At 38.1% G+C, this 21,076-nt stretch overlaps 1 protein-coding gene across 2 annotated transcripts in view; it reads left to right on the top strand.

Moving 5' to 3' along the window:
* Positions 1-21,076, top strand: part of LOC108759806 (Krueppel-like factor 6) — a 344,813-nt gene that overhangs the window by 198,148 nt on the left and 125,589 nt on the right. The window lies entirely within an intron of this gene.

Genomic DNA, 21,076 nt, shown 5'->3' with positions numbered 1-21,076 from the left:
AATAGCATTGTTCAAATTGCAGCGGTCGAAAAGATCAAATATGTTATTCGTTCATCGGAATTCATTCACTCGTCTGTTATGTTTCTCATTCATAAGTGGAATGATCGACAGTAACGCAAGCTTCAAATATTTTTGACATTTACGTTATTGCATGCGGAATTAGATATTTTCATAAGATAAGGGAAACTACTTGTGAAATAGCTCGGGGCTTGGTGGAAGACGTTTAAAGTTTGCGTGACAGTTAGTTGCATAGAAGTGATTAAAACTTGGTTTAACTAGAGTGACTTTAATCATTAATTAACACATTGTTAACAGTGGCATAAGCTGGAGTAACTTTTTAATCTCAATGGGATTTCTGGATGGCTGTCCGTGCGTAGGAATTATTCATTACAAGTAAAATATTATTTTGCGCACACAATACATGTAAACGTCTTACGTTTGTGAAAGTGATGTAATGTTGCAGTTGTAATTATTGCGCAAGTAATAATTCGGCCAAAAGCACTAATCGATGAAATAAGATCATTTAGCATACCAGACTTGATGAGTTATCTATACAATATTCGAATTGCTGGAAAATCAGAGAGACGGTCTAACGACCTCACAGATAACGAAGATTGTATAGCTTACATTGAAAGGGCTGCTCATGGGTCAGGAAGGAATTAATTCGTGGAATTACCATGGCCATAATCGCTTTAGCGCCCGGTTCGTGCAAAAAGGCCAAAGGTATAAGAGCCTCCCAAATTAGTGGTGCTTTTTAACGTAGGACCGGCGTTTAATCTTATTGACCACAGCCATTTTTTCTTTTCTCGGAATTGCTCTTTGTCTGCGTAGGATAAATTTTTATTTTAATTGAGTACTCAATCTTGATTGTACAATGATATCTATAGAAACGCAAAATAAATGAATAAATAGTTAAAGAAAAGTGTATATGAAGCTACAGCGTTACATTAGCGTCACATAAATAATAAAATAAATGTAAATTATAGTATTGACACGTGATATATTTATGAAATCTTAATTCAATGTTTGACTTAAAGTAGATGTGATATTTGATGTCTAATCGAACTACGATTGGTGCAATTTTAATGAGCTATTATTATGAATAACTTGTTATCAAGAGATTATGGAAATTATCAATGTAATGCAATATTTGCAAATTTTTGCTGATTTTTTGGGTTTTGCAATTTCCAATTAATCAGTGAGATGAATAAATAATTGCGTGATCGCTCCGTAACAGTTTGAGAATGATATATAACTGACGTGAAAAATTAACGCAAGCTAAATGTGAAGTTATCGAAGGATTCTTAAATTTTTTATTTTCGATAGTTCGAGCTATGTTTAAGCTAGTTAGAATCTAATTGGTATAAATCTGTCTAAATATTATCTACTCAGCACTAAGTTGAATAGCCAACAAATATTCCTGAAATAGATGCAAACAGATTGCCTCTCCATGTAAATTTACTTGCTATTTGAAAATAGTGTTTTGCTCAACGGCATTGATAATCCATTCAACATGTCTCAATAGACTGATATTAGAGGTGTTGCGATATACTGTTGTTAAGCGATTGTGGTATTAGATTATCGAACGAAACGGAGCGAATAAGATTGCATAGAATGGCAACGACAGAAGAGCAAGAGAGGACGCGTATCTACTGGAAAGCATGACAATTTTCTAAAATGAAAAATACCCGAATTGAAAGTCGATGTGCAAAACGAGTGTTCCTAAAAAATACCGCGCTATTTTGAGAGTGTCATAGGAATTGGAGCGAGAAAAAAATCGAAGGCCAATCAGCGTTTGTTAACGATCGCTTTGTAGCTTGTAATATTTCGAATATGTTTTCAATAGGCCACATATTTGAGACAAATAAATTGCAGACGTTTTACAAGAAATAATTTTTTTTTATTTCTCATAGAACGTTAATATATTCAAGCAAACTAGTTTCTAGATCCATGTGAATTTGAATTTTAAATATTATGAGTTCCGATGGTTGAGTTAAGAATTGACGACGCGTTCACAGTCCAATATCCAAATAATATATATGTGTGTGTGTGTGATCTTGGTTTTTATTAAAAATTCAAATTCTTAAATAAATTCAGTCGTGTCCCGTGAAGGAATCTATCATCGTTTCGACAGTTCTGTCACATTGGTGCAGTGCGATGTCCGCGCAAATTTGACTTTCGGCAAATCCCTGAGTCACAAGCGGAGCCGTCGTCGCCTTTTTCGGAAACGGGCGGAAAATCAGGGATTCCGCAACGGCAGGAAGGCTCGAGGAAGCTCGGTTGGATGGTAGAAGGATTTGCTCGCAACCCGACAGGAATGAGATTCGGTTGGTACTTTTGGTAACGTTCTCCTTTCCTCCGTTCTGTTTGAGGCTCGAGACATCGGACTCGGTAATCGATATACGTGCCTTTTCTTGTCTCTCTTGTTTTCTTTGGGTTCCATCGTCTCCTCTTCTCCTTGATTCCACTTTCGGCGTACCATCGCGTCGCCTCCCCTTTGTTTTCCCGACTGCTTTCCGGACGGAATCCTCTTTCGAAAAAATACCCGTGAATCCTTCAAATCTATCGTCATCCGGTCTCTCATTCTGGATTTCCCTTCTTCATTGTTCCGAATCCAGCTGCGATTGCGATCTCCGCATCTGCGGCTAAAAGGACCACTTCTTTGCGCGGTCATCCCTCATCTCCCGTATATATTATTTTTTTTCCCTGAAACCATCTTGCTGTCTCTTTGTTCAGCTATCTGGAGATTGGTTTATGGTTATCATTCCGCGAGATAAGATCTGAAAGACTACAGTAACATCTTTATTTGCTCAGCCGTCTTCACTTTATTTTTTAGATACTCGCGCGCAACTAGTAGTTAAATCTTCATGCCACATAAGCAATCATTTATATAAATTATTTTATCAATTTTGTTCAACAGAGTATTTTATAAGTAGATAATTTTCTGGAGTACGACAATCGTAATCTGTGGACCGTGGAAGTATTATTGCGATCGATTTTATCCTTATTAATTAATTAATCCCCTTTTTGTGTCAAATAAAAATATTTCTGCGAACACATTCGTGAAATATACGAACAAATTAACGAGATATTACCGATTTACGTGTAACAACATATTTACGATTTCGTATGACGGCGACTGCTCAGGTAGAAACTATATACTTGTTTACGGTTTATGGGGCTATTGCAGTATAATATATTAGCCCGTAACGGGTGGGTATACTATGTTTACATGAACGTACGGCAATGTGTTAATCGAAGCGTTCGCGCATTCCAAATTACCCTGAACAGCATCGGCTACGAATTCACTGGCACGTAATTGTTATCAAGTATGACAAACGAAATTTATTATTATTATTATCGTCGTTCAGCACCGCACGTTGATAATTCTCTCTTGATACGATTATATCGCGTATGATTATATCGCAAACATGTAATTCGCGATTTACTTCCGCGCAATCGGATTATCGTCAAATACAGCGAGCGTTTTAAGTCTTGTTCCGGGAATGCGCCCGGACCAATCATCTAGCACAGGAGCCCGTCGTGAATTGGTATTACGATAAAACGTTGCATTCAAACCAGATACATGTCTATAAATTACGCTGGGAAATAACTTCATCACTTATATATCTTCTCATCAGTCATTCGCTTTATATTCTAAACGAGTTTTCAGGTACATTCCCGTCAACTTGACGGATTGGCCTCACGATATGATGTTTTGGGAATTAAGCATTGTTATGTAGCTTTTACAGCAGTTGACAGTGATATAAAACAAAATTTAACTTCTTTTCTTTATCAATATTTTAATTTTGTGGTAGAACGTGTTTATATTTCAAAACATAATGCGGACGTTTCCATGTATACTTAAGTTCTGATAATCTATGCGTGTGACAAATTTTGGGCACTTATTATACTCTTATTATCAAATACTGGAAAGATTTACATGAATAATAGTGAGATTTTATTTTTTGTACGTGACGTTTTTTATTTCACAAGTAACTTAATCGAAAAATCTGTATTAAGGATCATATATTTTTAGAACTAAAATACATCTGTTTTATTTTCTTGTCCCGTATTTGAAATTTGTGATCTCACGTAATTTCCTCAGAACGCATTGATTTGTAATATTTATTATTTTTACAATAGTATTACTAAAAGGCACACGTTTAATAATAAGTGACATTTTCCATTATAATTTCCCTTGATAATGGAAACTGATTACAATATTTTTACGAAATAACCAAGCCTTCGCTTCAAGGAATCCAGGAGCACTGGTTCGTACCAAGTCGTTACACGCGCGTTTGTGATTCCGTCTAAGGACATTAGGGTCCATGGTTCTCGTGGGCAAGTCTTGTGGGTACAATTTGAGATCAGTAAGAAAGTTTCGTTGTCGAAGTTTCAGCCATAGGCATAAGAGGAGGGTAGAGAGTATCTTGGAAGGACTTGCAGTTCGACGATAGGGATAGGGAGAAGAAGAGAAAGCATACATCTCAAATCCAAACCAACCATTCTAGTTCTTGGCACTGATCTTTCTTTCTTGCCTCCATCGCCAGTATAAGAAAACGAGAAAAACGATACAATATCCCTCTTGCCTTTCCCTTCTCTATACTTCTTCCATACGATCATCTTAAATTTGTTTTCCATCTGTGTTCAATAAAGGACATTTCCTTTACCTTTTCATTTAATATAAGTGTTTAAGTATTTTTTTTATGTTCTTTATCTCCCTTTTTATGCTTAACTTTTTATATTGTTATGATACCTTTTCGGTAAAATGTCTTGGCACAAATATTTATTTATTACATTTTTGGCTGCTTGTTAATATTTTCATTCATATATGTGAAATGTACTACGTACAACAATTTATTTGTTGTATTTATTTTTACATCGGGATAAGTTTTTAAGTTTAAATTTCTCATAATATTTTTATTAATATTTTATTTTCTTTCTGTTGCAGGTAAGCATCTTGTAAAAGATTTCTATAGTACCTCCAGGAATATTTGAATACATCTTCAACAAAACGTATATGTAAGATTTTATGAAATATTATTTTAAAATTTTTCATTACTTTAATTTTGATCGTTTGATCAATACATTGTTAATGGACAATGATTGAATCTATTGTTAGATATTTTCAAAAACAACAAGCCATAGAATATCTTACGTAATGAAAGACGTTAACTTTTTCATAATTTGATCCTTTAAAAATACGTCAGTCATTTTTAGATATTCAGTCGATTGCTTAAATTCTACTATTGTAAGCTACGATTTGCTGATACGCATCAATAGGGATAGCAAATGCAACTAAATATGTTTAACATAATATGTTTATTTAAATATGTTTAACAGCTTTCAAAATTTATTTTAATACACACAAGTAAATTTATTCAAATATATTAACTCATATAGAAATATATTGTATATATATATATGTAATCATCATTATATGTATGTATAATGATGACGATTACATGTATAAGTAACACAATGGAATGTATGTATGATAAAGGCTTTGATAATGAAAGGGCTAATGGATATATTAACGCTTTGTAAATTCAAATCAACAGTCAGTGCATAAGTGCTGTCGCGGTACAAGAGTCACTTAACCCTTCATATTCAAAAAGGGCTAAGAGAGGAAAATAAGCTCGCGGGAACTCGGTAGCGACTTTACTACCAGTCCGTTGCTCTATTCATGTTCTAATCTGGGCCAATAAAGCATCCGTTGCCAGCATGAATGAGTAGTAGAGTGCCTACTCTACTACTACCGGAGTAATCGTGAATGTATATGCCATCAGTGAAGAGCGACACCGGCAACGATTATGACTATGGCAACGACACATTTACTCAAAATAGAAGCTCGCGTAAGGCTCGTAACAGTACATGATCCACGTCCGTTCGTAGTTGAACTTCGCACAAGTCGCATAGTAATTCTCCGTAGTTATTCGAAATGGTCATTCTGTTCTCGGTATAAACGATTTTATTCCAATGGTGGAAAATGCAGAAATTACATGGGGAATAAATAGGTACATTATTATCCATTATTGTAGAAGAAAGAAAATGATCGTGAATGTCATATAAGCGAACAGGAAATTGGGTCATCTGTTTCATATGAGAGGAATTTCAAGTAGGAAATTAAATTAAACGATGAGAATACGCGCGCTTAATTTAGAGAATACGTATTCCAGAAATTATTCATACAGTCTGAATATAATCATGACGGTTTGAAGTTAAGAATTCGAAAGGTCAGTTGGAAAATGTTGGAATGCAATACTAAAATATTTGACACTACGATTGACACTCCGTTTTCTTTTTAATGTATATATTATATATATATATATATATATATCAAGGAAAATCTGAACACCAAAAGCCGACGATAGATTTCCGCGGCAGATGAGAGACGGTGCAAGTTATAGCAGTCGTAAGAGTACCTGGTATACCTGTATACAATCCCGAATATGTTTTCGTATAGACAGTACGCCTTGAGGCGAGCAAGGGAGACGTTCACGTAATACACCCAGACAATATTCATGTAGACTCGAAATCTTGCCAAAGTTCGGGCCAGCGATGAGAAACTCCGCAGGATTGGTTTCGAATATGTTCGGTGTTCTCTGTCGGGTTTCATCATTAAGTTATGATTGCATACACATTGCAAAAAAAATCATTGAAGAATGGAACGTAGCTTTTTCTCTACGATACTACATTGTTTGCCCGCTGGTAAAATATGTTGCCCGTTTGAAAACTTTTAGTTTGCGTTGATTTTTTTTTAAACAATGTACGAACATGAATGTTGAATGATTTTTACGTCGACATTTTTAATAAAGCATCGAGTAACGTTATTAAACGTAAGAAGATTATGAGACTTTTTTTCTTGCTTTAAAATATACTTATTTAAGCTTTTTTTATTTATTCTTTTTGAATATTATTTCTTGATATAGTGATTAAGTAAATAAAATACTACGGTGATTATTGAGATCGAAGAAATTATATACCTACTTATAATGGAAAAGAATAATGAATAAGTGATTAAATTTAATCGATTAAAAGATTAAATTTAGCATACGATGACATGGATCGCATATGAAAACATTATTCATAAAAGGTCAATCGTTCAGGTTCAATTATTTGATTATTATGAAATTATTTACTTCGACGGTAATTAAATAAGAATATCGTCGATATAATTGAATATCAGCTGCCGTTTCTCTCTTTATTATTTGCAAATAGTCCAGAAATATCTGATTGCAATTATTGCAACGGGGTCACATTATCGGCGAAAGCGTATAAGTGTTTTTTCGTTTAACTGTGTTTTTATGCGTTCTTTTTCGTCGTACATCTGACGTAAATTATTACCGCGAATGCTTCTTAAAATTAAAAAAGTGTGGTGTTGCTTGTCTCAGCTGTTGATTTCAATCTGTAGGAATGCGCCACGTTTTTTTTTTGTATGTTTCTTTCTCACGAAAGTCTCGTTGGATACGCGCCAACGAGTGTCGAGGACATAGCAACGTCGATCAAATCAAAGACGTCGATTATTGTAATCGACTGTATGTAAATTCGTGCGGGATTAGACGATTGACAATCGATGAAAGATGCGTCGCGTCGCGCAGATTCGCAGAATGGTTGTTTGTGCTAAGATCGGATGCGCAGTAACGAGATAAATGAAAGCGGATCGATTTCGGATGCATGGCACTGCATTGCGTCGTCGGAAGCATCTGCAATGCTGATCGTTGATGTATCAATTTCCGTTGCACGACGGCTTTCATAAGAAATAGCCGTAACTCATATGCACGCTGAAAGACGTCAAGGATCGGTAACGTGCGCCGCTCGCATAAATCAGCAAATAATGCAAATATCGCTCTGCCACGACATATCTCTTAGCGAAAGTAGCACAGCTTAGAAGCGTTGCGAAGCACGCGCAAACAACCCCGCGAATCTACGATGAGGCGCCAAAGGGGGAGACGCACATGGTCCGGAGCGGGTGTTCGCGTTAGCGAATCTTCGAAAAACTGGGTCGATTTTAAATGCGAACTCAGTCCGCAATGCGACGATCGTAAATAGTGCCATGCTCGTCCATCCATATGCGCCTGCCGTCTTCGCGTAGTCCATTCTTTCGCTTTCGTCCATTGTCATTCCTTACGTGTTTCCGCCCTGATCTCCTTGCGGTCTTTAAAATGATCGCGATTTTCCTTTTAAAAGCTCGCTCTCCGACCGCACTGTGTGCACGAAATATGCGTACATACCGCAAGGACCGACCGAGAGGAAACAGCGCATTGCTCCGTTCTGCACTGCAGAGATCTAGCGATCGTCTACTCTTCTTCGCATACCACCGGTCACTCCGCAAACCGCGATCTGCATCCAGGATAAATACCGGTCGACACGCCATCCTCTGCCCTTCTTTGAACGACGAAGAACGCGTGGAATGCGATCCTCATGGTTCGCCTGATTACGAACCGGAACGAATTTACGGCGTAACGTCACGTTCCAGTCGCGGACATTTTACGGCATTAAAATTTCAACAATAAATACGTGGCTCATCTGAATTTCAATAACTATACTTAATCGCCGACTTTAATCACACTGTACACATATAAATACTTTGTTCTTAAAACTTGAAAGCATAGAAGTCGATTATTTTTCTAATTATTCAAACTACTTCGATTTGTATTTCTGCAGTAACAGTTAATATTACTTCGAGAAAATGCCGCTCATAAATACATAAATTATACATTGGAACGTAGCAGTAAAGCCGTTTATTTATAAAGTACATTTATTAAATTTACTTCAGTTGCAAGATAAATTAATCACACTTAGTTACCACCAGAGACGAGATTTATTAATGCACAATAGCCAATTGAAACAAAGAAGAGAAAATATGGAAATCCTTCTTGCAGAAGGCGAGAATGATCACGGTGTCTTTAATGAGACAGTGAAACGGTGAAACGCGAGCGACGTCGAAAGGGCTGACTCGTTGGTCATTAACCATTCACGAGAATCACTTTTCGCGAGCGCATTGCCTTTTCTCTCCCTTAATTAGTAGTAGCTGGACCCGCGCCAAGAAGCTCGTTCGCTTCGCGAGGACGTTAGGACGTTGGCGCGACTGCCGCGAAACGACCACAAGCGCGCTTCACATTCCGGCCAGCCGCACAAATCTCGTCGACACGCGTGTGACGTTCTGCTTGAGAACAGTCGGGTACGGACAACGGCGCGGTCGCCCTCTCGGCGAGGGATACTCCGAGGAATACAACCCCGCGGTTTCGAGACGCAGTCTGGGTACGTCGTGTCGCTTCACGGCTTGGTTAATATGTCCGAGGCACTCGATTGCAGTTTCGCAGTCGAGATTCGTGGTCAGACAGACGCTCAGTTAATTATAGACATTAATTGAAGGGACAAGTGGATGGAATATGGTAATATCTGTGGAAACGGCATTTAAGGAATTTTAATTATTCTCGTTGACAGCAGCATGTTATATTTGTATTTTATTGTAATTTAGTTGAATGTTGCGATGAGAAAGAGGAGGGTATAATAATCAAAACGCATGAAATTTCTTTCTTTATAAATATTACGTATTACGAAAATGCTAAATTAAATTGAATATCAAATATCTCCGGCTTATAATTATTTTACATATGTGAAAATACATTTATTGAATTCAATCGTTACGTGCCTACGCATAATTAAAGCGCTTAAATAAAACGTTAAGCTATATCTAACAAATTTGCAAACGAGATCAGCAAATTATTAATGAGATATATTCCGCTCTGCCAATTTTGAATTTATTCTGTAATATACATTTTGTCTGAAAAAAAAAATCTAAAAATGTAGAAATAATATGAGATTAAATATCTTACAGATATATATGCAAAAGATATTATTTCTCGTATAATTTATGTTACAATCGTTTCTAATACTAGAGAGAGTAATATTGGATACAAAATTAACGATACAATTTTCATGGCATAAAACGAAGACACAAAACGGAATGATAGGGGCGAGTAAACAATCTGGACGGTTTCCGGATACGAGCTTGGAATAATTTTGTTTTCCGGAGAGCTAGAAGAGCAAAACTGGCAACCCTTTCTTGTTCCATTCCGCTCTTAGCGTGTCCCCTCTTCAAAATGAAAAGGGGAATGCCTGGATCGCCAAAGGGCCGCCTGCGGGGTTTACGACCCTCGAAAGGCCCTTGGCTAACGACGTTACGCGTCCACCGACGCGCCTGGTATACTTTAGGAGCTCTCCAATTAATTATTCCGCGGGATTTCGCTCCGATTTAATTACGGTTCTTACCGTTTCGGCCTTCCTTTACGGTCTTTTTCTCTTTCTGCCGTTGAGACTTTCACCTTATCGTACCTTGGTTGCACCGCTCGATCTTGAAAGGCGAAGATGTGGACGGATTTCTTAATTAGGTGAGGCGACGCGCCGTAGTTTAATTTTCTAGAGAATCGTCCGTTCGCGTTTCTTCGTTCGTTCACCGATCGTAATTAGTTTCGAAATTATATCGTTAATACCAGGTGCTGTAAATACGAGCGTGATTCTGGAAGTCTTAGTAGTGCCGTGAGTATTCACAAAGTTCAGATATTATATTGGACTAGTCAAGAAACCCAAAGTACAAGTTATTGGCCGATAATTGAATGGCGATATCGAGAATGCGTTTATATATTCCTTTTTATCAATTAACAATTCCCGTTTGACGACACGGCGGGTTGATAATCAGAATCCGAACGGAAGTCGTATAAATAATTCGCGAGGGAACATTTCCTGTTCATTTAGACGAGTCGCCTCTCAATTATCGCTAATTCTTCGATCGGGCAAGCAGATAATTCAGTAAAAGCGGCATATGTCAATGGTCGGCAAGTAATCGCGTATAATTCTCTTTCTTTTGCCTTGATAAGCCTCGACGGAGATCATCATTACGGGAAATGCTGAGCGAAATCGCAACATCGTTCGTGAATACGTATCACGACTAAAACGATTTTTCCCGCTATTTCTCGATGTTATAGCCATTAGCTGCATCGGAGCTGTTTGCGGATATCGATAAATACGAAGCGTGGGGACTGAAGTCTCTAAAAAAACCAAATACATGCGGTCGATTTATCTCCTTCTATTTGCTATGACAGGACATCGGTTGAGACGACATTCGACAAAAATCGTATTTCCGATATATTTAGAGACCTTACATGAGAAATGAAGATTATAAAAAGGTTGAAAGTATCATTATATAAGACCATATCTTTCAGGTACATGTATATATTATCTATACATATCAATAAAACATAGGCCTGTTTTTATAATAGCTAAACTTTTGTACCAGTTCGTCTATCTTCCTTTTTTCTTTAGGAAGAAGATAGAAGAAGAAACATAAACTGATGCAAAAGTTCAGCCAAAAAGAACAGGCCTTTTATGTATCTATACCTATATTGTATACCCATGAATCTTTTGAATAACTCTTTCTTTTGTGGTCTAGTAAAGAAAAAACATTGAAAATGAATCTATGTTAAATTAACTTTATATAAAATCTAAAAGTAAAACCTTATTTTGCCATATCTTTTTATATAACGTGGTTACATAATATATTGCGCTAACTTTCTTGCTCATTATTTCGATTACATGTGATAGACCGATGATGGATGAGCATGCTAGACTTCGGAGAATTATAGACAACTTGAATGATCGGGTCCATTCCGTGGTTGCGAACTGATCGCAGGAACGTACTAACGGAACTCGCTGATGAGGGGTCGAGCGTCTCGCACTGACGTGGCATAAAATTCCAACGATGACCGCCCTCCCCGGGGTAATCTCCACGGTAATGTCTTCTTCCGTGGCGCGTGTATATATATATATATATATGTATACATACATTCACCCTCGAAATGAATTCAGGGGCCTCGGAGTGCTGCGTTTGCTTTTGCTATCCGTTCTGTTTAGAAATTTCCGAGCCCGACCCGCGCGACGCACGCCAGACTAACATGCGAAATTTAATCTCTTGGATGCACTCCGTAGAATTAAAATATGTCCGGAGGGGAACACGCGAACTGCACAATGAAATCGGAAGATTGTTTCGTTTGCAAACAGCTTCAAACATAGCTTCGTCGGAATCACAGCGTAACAACTTCGCCGAGCGATTAAATTAAGAAGAGTTCTTATTTGTCCCGCGGAAAGCAGTACTCTGTAATGTGCACCGCAAAACATTCTAATGCAAAATCGTGACAGTGAAGAAATGGTGTATTCCACAAGTCGATCATAATGCATTATGCATAACATGCATAATACGCGAGAGGAAAACGCTTAGTGAGATAAACGGAAATATATAAACACATTAAACAAAAAATTAAATTATTTAATATCATCTAAATTCTAATTAATTTGCCTTATTCTTAATTCTATTTAGTGATTAGCGGATTTGATGCTAAAAGCTTAATATAAAAATTTAACAGGTTGAATGTGAAAATATAATAAATTGATATTAGTATATTGAACTGAAGAACATCTTTCTCTTTTAATTTTTAACAAAAATATTTATTGAGTCGTACGCTACGGTCTCATACAGTTTTATATACGAGACCACACGGCGGTTTTGAAATACATACATTAACGTAGGATTACATATCACGTTCGTGACGGACGAAGACGAGCAGAAGCGAGGAACGGAAGGATCCCCATCTTAGCAGGGATAGAAAACGTTTATCCGAACGGCAAAAAAGCACGAAGAACTAATGGCGCGCGTGATGCTGGTGATTCGGAAAATTGTGGATCGGAGGGCGTATAATCGGACTAATATCGTCAACCTGATTCCCGCTCTCGCGTACCGAGCAAACCACTTCTCTTCTCTTGCTCATAGCTTTGCTATCACATCTTTCTATCCGCCCTTGCTATCCGACCGTTTGTGTCTCCTTTCTCAATACTAAGATCTGAGGAAGGAAATCTCACTAGGAAGCTTCATTTTCCACAGCAACGCCTCCGCTTAAAGCCCGCATCTTCCTCTCTCGCTATCCTACTCTTTCTTTACTCGGCCCCGCGAGATGCGCAAAGGGCTCTTGTCGCGAGCCGATTCTGGAATCCGCACCTTGCAATTTTCGTATCCAAGATGGGCACAGCCGCTGCCTCTCTCTGAGGAAATACGGACCAAACAAGATTTATGGAATATTATGTTATCGATTTTATTGCCAGTTTCATCTCTTTAACTTTTACATTAACGAGACGAATATTGCTGATAAATAAAGATTACTTCATACGGATCATTTAACGGATGATTGCGTTGATTACTTTTACTATATTAATTATATTTTTATAATAATAATTAACACAGTGTCAAATGATAACATATTTACTTTCTAAAACGTATAGCTATTTAAACACTGTTTCTTGCTCGTGTTCTTGTTCGGTGTTGCAATACGGTGTGTGATTTGTATTTTCTCTTTCTCTATTTCTTTCTCTTTGAGAAGGTAATAGTAATCGGAGATTTAAAAGACATTCTTTCGATTCATCGTGAGAACGACATTAAACGCAACGGCTTACCGTACTTCCTGTTTCTAGAAGAAATAAGCATCGAGCATGGAGGAGCTCGAGCATGACGTAGGCGTTATCTACGTCTCCTGATCATACGGAATTACGTGACGAGTTATCTTCGTACGGTCATTTAATTGCTTTCCACTAACCGGAGAGACTTCTTCCTTTTCCACATTAGAGGCTCGTGCATTTATCTGTTCTATTTAACGATCATCAAATAAAAGAGTTTTCTTCTCCTTTAGAGAGATTGGCTTTCTTTATTTGGCACGGCGATTTGATCAGTTCGAGCATTAATTTGAGACGCGTCTCCTTGTAACCCTAAAATCGTAACGAGCGTTGCAGATTGATGCTCATTTTGCTAGGTCATCCCGAGTAATCGTCTCACTCGCGCTCAGAGCATCAAGAAACTTCTTCTCCGCGAATGAACTCCATCGACGATGATGTAGACACTCCGCGCGTGTCATCCATCCCCGTGTCCTCTTCTTTGCTCATTCATCCCTATAGACTCTCTTTTTCTCTGTTTCTCGTTCGATCCGTCGCGTCGTAGTAGTCCACGCGATCCGACGGACGACGCTTGGAGTCAGCGTTTCTTGCGCCCCGCTGATTTCTCGTACCATCGTCGTCCCTCGTTTCCGAACGACAACGATGATGAGGACACCGTGAGTGCGCCGACGACGTCGGATATATATTTGCGAAGGATTCGTTCGCTCAATGTGTTCACTGTTTTTGGAACTGAACGAAGCATATTCCCTTTTTTTTACCGTATACCCCATATACGACGAGTTCAATCACACCAATAAGGCTGTATTCCTTTCCTTCCTTTCCGTTCGTTCACCCTCGCTTGGGCCTCGTTACGCAGTACTCGTTGAGGACGAGGACGAGGACGAGGACGATCGATATTCTCAGCTCGCGCGGTCAACTTCCGGTCGCCAGACCGAACGATCAGAACGAGGTAATTCGGTGAAACGAGAGTGGTGCGCAGTCGGGCGGCAACGCGGCGTACAATACGGTATACGGATCCCTCCGTTGCACTCGCGGGAGGTACCGCGCGCGCGATGGTATAGCCGTACCGTGCATCTGGACGATGTTCGTACCATTTGGTAGCCGAGCCTTACCACCCTCTTGGGCGCCATCCGTCTACTCTCGCTCGCTCCTCCGCCAACCATCCCGTAGGAGTAATAACACCCTTGACTCCTCGTCCATTCGATCTCCCTTTCTCGCGCTGCTTCTCTTCCTGATCCCTCTTTCTCTCACTCTCTTCGTCTTCTTCCATTTCCTACATCGCTGTTCCATCTTTCTCATTCCATGCTTTTATTTCCAACGACACGACCGCGTATTCTTTCCCTGCGTGTTCCTGGTGTATATACATAGCCGCAGTTCCTACACGTGTATGGTGACGATCTCAAGATACCATCGCTGTAGTAGGAAACATTGAATATTCTACGGATATCTTAACGCGGTTCGTATTCGTTTTCCTTTTTTTTTTTTCAATCGCGAGTTCTGGTTATCTTCTCGAGATAGTGAACATTTTGTCGTAATAATGTTACGCTCGCGACCGCTGTACTTTATCTACTTGCGTTGCTAATTGGATGAATTCCGGTACACTTTCACGAAGATTAAGACGACGGCGTACAATCGAATGTCACATATTTTTCTTGCATAATATCCAAGAAAGCATTTTGCAACATAAAGAACATTAGATTATTATTTTGACATTGTGCACTTAAGACTTCTGACTAGTCGTCGAGCCATATTTTATCGTGACGTCATAAACGTTGAAATTTTTTAATGCCATTTATACATAAAGAGAAATTTGGGTGAAATAAAATAATGAGTGATCGGTTTAAAATACTTTTAAAAATTGGCCGAAGTTGTCCTCACCTCCCTTGACTGTCAGTAAATAGTCGTAAAATGGACGTGAAGTGAAAATAGTTTAAGCTGGCTTAAACTTTTCACTTCACGTGCCTTTTACGACTTTTTACTGATTGTCAAGGGAAAGTAAGGATAACTTTGGCCCATTTTTACAAGTGTTTTAAAGCAATCTTATTATTTTATTTTACCTAAATTTTCTTTATTTACAAATGGCATGTAAGAAACTTGAACGTGTCATCTCGCTTATGATGTCACGATCCAATATGGCCGCCGCGACTAGTCAGGAGCTTTGAAAGCATGTCTTATTATCGCAAGAGATATATAGCTCTCCGAAAGTGTTTTATAAATATGACGGATAAATATAGTCACATGGCGCGTGATTCACGAACGTATGCGTCACATTGATAGAGATAAAATTCATCAGACAGGCGCACGCACATGATCACGCCCTGCATCCGGCAGCCCCACGTGAAGGGAGAAGTGGTTAGTAAGTACAGGGGACTTACACCCTTCAAGATCAAGAGAGAGATAACCGGCTTACACTCCCTAAAGCCGGGTTAATTAAAGGCCATTCTACTAAAATCGTGATCTCCAGAATGGCGATTGCGGAATCGTCGATCGTATCACATGGACCTCTGTACACCTATTTTATGAAAAATCAGTCGGTCTATGAAGAAAATCTTTCGAATATATCAGAAAAAGTCAACTATGCTGTGCTCATTTAAAATTGAAGAGAAAAAAATTGTTATATTTTAAGGAAGATGAAAGATGCTTGTATAGTCGCATTCTTTTTATAGTGAGTACTTTCGAAGAAATGACTATTGTTAAACATCTATCGAAAAATTAATCGAACAGAATGTACTTCCCCATTTCGCGATTGCGTTCACTCTTTGTCCTTGATTTCTCATTTCGTGTAAGCTTTTTCACCGGGGCAAAAGCCGAATTATCTCACGTTTAATTATTCTCTCAACCGTGCTCAGTCGCCAACACGAATCGCGAATACACGCGCAAACACGCACTTTGGCGAATGTGACTGGGCTACATATATATATACAGCCGTGTTTGTAGGCCATTGTCGAAGGGCTCCGTTCTCGGTTTAATTGCGGAAACACGTGACTGCCACGTTAAAAAAGTGCCAGAGGGAATCGCTTCTTCTCTCCCTTTCGCTCTCCGTTTGATACCGTTCGTATAACTGACCATTGTATTATCGCGTACTGTGGTCAACCAGATCAACTTTTCTGTTTGATCTTTAATTAGCTTAATAAGATATGGAATAATGTCATAGCATATACATACAAAGTATAATCAAATTTTAATGAGAAATCTTAAGAGATTGTTCGTGAGAGAGAGAGAGAGAGATTTATCACAAATAAATGAAATATAACACAAATGTGTAGGTATTTAAAGAAATATAGAGATTGCTGTGAATTTTTTAATCTCTGCAGTGAAGATAGGTATAATAACCAGACATATATAACTATCATTTAATCGCAGGTTTATTCAATCAATGTACGTTCTAATTATTCCAAAAAATGTATCTCTTATAGTCATATACGTTATCCTAAAATTTCCCATAAAATAATTCCGCACTGATTGCCCGTAACGATCACGCACCGCCAGTTTACGAGTCATTTAACAAGGTGAATTTAAATTTCGCTAAAGTATGATCCTTTTTTACGATACGCTCTGTCAAACTCCTTTTGCATATCTCCCTCTTATTTCTCGCTTCCGGTACTTTGTCCTTTCACTCTCGTTATTCCACGTGTATGTAATACCTACTCGTAAACAAAGCAGTCGAGAAAGAACGAGAGATAAATGAAATACATATCTTTCGAGATGGCCGATGAGGAGAGACATCGAGTGAAAGCGTCCGGGAAAATGAGAGAGAAAAAAGATTATTATCCTCTCGATTCGACCGTGAGTCGGAGCGTCGCGATGTCCTAGAAAAATCTGTCCTTTTCGTCGTCTTCGTTCCCTCGACTTTCGACTCGCATAGAAGTTCTGTAAAAGACTCATTTAACTTTCTTCGTTTCGAAAGAAATTATCCAACTTGTAACGCGGCACTGAGACCGCAAATCGCAGAATAATGGAAAATCTTTTTCATCGTAACGCCATCCATTGATCCAAGCGGATCACTCGGAAACGTGACGTTTTTAATGAATAGCAAAGCGCATTTTCGTATTCAAGAATTTTATTGGAAATTAAAAAAGTATGTAGTATTTTTAAAGTTATTATACGAATTAAATTTTTATTACAGATGCGGGCATAGTATTTTGAATCTTTCATAAAAAAAATAGTAATATTAGAAATATCTTATCGAGTTTTGTGTAAATAAAATATAAAATTACAGAGAGAAATTATGATTCAATTAATGCTGCTTAAAAATAGAGAAGCAACTATATATATTTATTATGTATTATGTATTGGTCTTTTAATATTTTATTTAAAAAATGCGATTAAACTATTTTGTGTGAAAAAATTGCTACAACGTTTGAGTGAGAGATTAATTTATGTGAATAGCTGGAGATTTAATGAATGTATAAATGTGAAACGCAACGAATACATCTCGCTTATCAAGGGCGTTTTAAAAGCGCCGGAAAATGGAGGAACTTAAAAATGCATTTGGCGGAAATTCATTACAATCGGTTACATCGCGATGAAAAGTCCCGTTAAACAGACTGAATTAGAGGGGACGTGGGAGAAAGAATGGCGAGAGGATAGATAGCAGAGACAAGAATGAGGAGGAAAGCGAGGAGGAAAAGTCCGTAATTACGGCTGGCAATTATTTTCTCTGGACCGAGCAGAGAAGCTGAAGGCCGGGGTCAGAGGAAAAGGCGAGAACGAAATCGTAGTTACTAGAAGTTAATTAAACGCGGACGGCGATTACGTGATCCGTGGAATATGGCGCGACAATTTCACCGAGTTTCCGCTATCGAAACCATTTCCAATCTCCTTCCGATTCGCTTTATACATGTCTTCCGTTATCTCTTAAAGAATGCATTTCTAAAGTATTTCCATGTTGATTTAATATTAAACGAGTTAAATCAATAAAAGAGTTATAACAACCATAATTAATCAAAGTAGATTTAGCGAGAAATGTCAGCAGAATTTGCGACTTAAGAATGTATCTGAATCTTTAATAATATTTTATGTATAAGCATAAAGTTAACAATAGATGATTATATTGTTATTTTATTTATATCCTTTTTATACTTTTTTTTATTACATATATCTTTTTAAAAATTATGATTCCGCGATAATTTATCTGACATTATTGAAGGTAATAAAGAAACGATTCAATTTACACGTATGATAAAGGCGATAAAATTGTATAAAATAATATGCATCTTTAAACACCTGGTTCTTTATTAACACTTCGTTCGTGTACTGCATATTTTCAGAAACCATGCTCTGTGTATTTCGATCCTGCGAGTATATATTTTACTATATAATAACTTTTAACTTCATTGAGTTCACGAGTTTAAAAATTCATACACAGATAAAAACGTCTTCCAAAGTAAATAAAAAGTAAACTATTAGTAATTAAAAAATAAAATCACTGCAGCTATTTGCGGTCAGCAATATAAATCTAATAATTGAAAAAGGCATGAAATTTTTATCATTTTTATCTATCCTAGCTTTTGTTGTTTACGTCCCTTGTATTTATCGCTTGGACTTTCTTTCCGTCGTCTTTTTGCGAATTCACATACAATTAGTACGCAAAGTTCGAGTGATACGTCGTGGTGATCTCGCGGCTTGGTGTCGTCGCCGCCGCGCCATCGTGATACCGGATGCGGTTACGAGCCGACAATAAGTTCTCGTCAGATGCAGCGGTCCAACTTTCGCGAGACGCGGGCAACCTAAAGTTCTGTCGGAAGTTTTGGCGTCGCGACTCGCAAGCACTAGGACGCTCGGCGCGGCGTGTATATAGCTCGTGTTGAACTTTGTAGAACGTAGCTACATTTAATTGCTGACGTCGCCACAGGATTCCAAGCGTGGTTTCTTCAATATTGAGTACCGCGAAAATACCGCGAAGCTTTGAAAATGATTGTCATGTTGGAACAATGTGTTTTGTCAAATAATTTCTTTCATTAACTAGTATAAATCAGTGAAATATTAAGTTATTTAATCATTACAATCGATCGTTTGATTAGATAATCATTATGATTATAAATTAGAATAAATAACATAATTTTTTACTATTTGGATTTTTTGTGATCTTTTAATTATAACCAATGTACTTATATCAAATTTTGTAGAATTACTATAGATAGATTTCTTTTTGTAAACATCATCAATATGAACGAAATAATTTTAAAATAGTTATTATTGTTACTTGAAATTAGGAGATTTCTTCTCTATCGTAAAGAAAGGTTTGGTTTGTATTGATCGCGTAATAATAGTACATTGACTCGGAATAGAAAATATTGCAAATGGAAATGGTGTCGAAGTAAAACTGTCATTTCGATTGATCCGTGTAAAACGATATTTCATCTCTGACCTCTGCACTTTTCAAAATGGCCTCTACATATTTCGAATCGGGTCGAGATCAATGTATTTTTCCAAATTCTGATAATACATTTTACATTCCGTGAGTTATTACAATCACAGTTTGAATAATACTTTTGCCTCATTTTTATTACTTTCTTATCGATGGTAAACGTGATCGCGCGCGGATCAGAAATTTGATCGCGCGTGAGGAAACACATCGTTCTTCGTGGGGAAACACATCGGCGTGCGGAACGATATATTTAAGAAAATACGTGCGTGGGCGTCTCGCCGTCGTCTCTCAGAAATATCTCGTTTCAATATTCCACGACATGCCGCATATCGCGCCCTTTTTCCCCGAAAATGCATTCTCAGCGAGGGTAGACAGCTGCGAGGGGTGGCAATCTCGAGCGGCGCGAGAGAGAACCCCGGAGGTTTACGACGCCGACTGTTTCTCCGAGAGACCAATTCGCGAATTCGACCAACGTCGACGATAAGCGACGAGGCAAGTGTAGGGACCGAAGTGTCGAAGGTTCGGTCGGATGAATCGAGGGCGCAAGAGTCTTGGGCGCTTTGAAAGAGAGGGGTTGCTTTGAGAGGGTCGCGAATTCTACAGCAAGGCAAGGCAGCAGGGACAGCGTCCTTATACTTGAAATTAAAGGGAAATTCGAGATACCGACCACTTGCTCAAAGCGACGAGCTTTCCATCGCCTCTTTTCCTCTCCCTCGCCTCATCTTCGTTCTTAATCGAGTTCTGCGTTCTTCGTTCGCGGTTGTTTCCTTCGCTCTTTCATCTCATCGCGATCTCTTTCTCTCGAGAAATACTGTCTCTTCTCTCTTCTTTTAAAGATATTTAAACTTTTCAAATTGAAATTGTTTTCGATATTCAGGTGAGTGGTTTTGAAAGAAAGTCTCAACGCATGTGTATCATCCGCCCTTCTATGAAAATTTTATGCAATTTTGAGCTCTCAGAGCCAGCACAACCGCTCGATTTTAGCCCTTTTCTCGTGAACAGCTTAACACTCGACTTAATATTGTAGTCTGTGGTACACCGCGATGCATTGCGGCTTTCTGTGAGCATTGCTTTTAACATGTTTAACCCTTCCTCATATTTTTAGTTATTTTCCTTTGCGTGCTGGAATTTCAAACTTCTTTACTGTTCGCTCACCTAGCAACTCTACTAAACAATTGAAGGAAACAAAATAGCTAATTCTAT

The sequence above is a fragment of the Trachymyrmex cornetzi genome, unplaced genomic scaffold, assembly GCF_001594075.2.
Source record: "Trachymyrmex cornetzi isolate Tcor2-1 unplaced genomic scaffold, Tcor1.1 scaffold205, whole genome shotgun sequence".
Lineage (NCBI taxonomy): Eukaryota > Metazoa > Arthropoda > Insecta > Hymenoptera > Formicidae > Trachymyrmex > Trachymyrmex cornetzi.
This window is presented reverse-complemented; position numbering and strand designations above follow the sequence as displayed.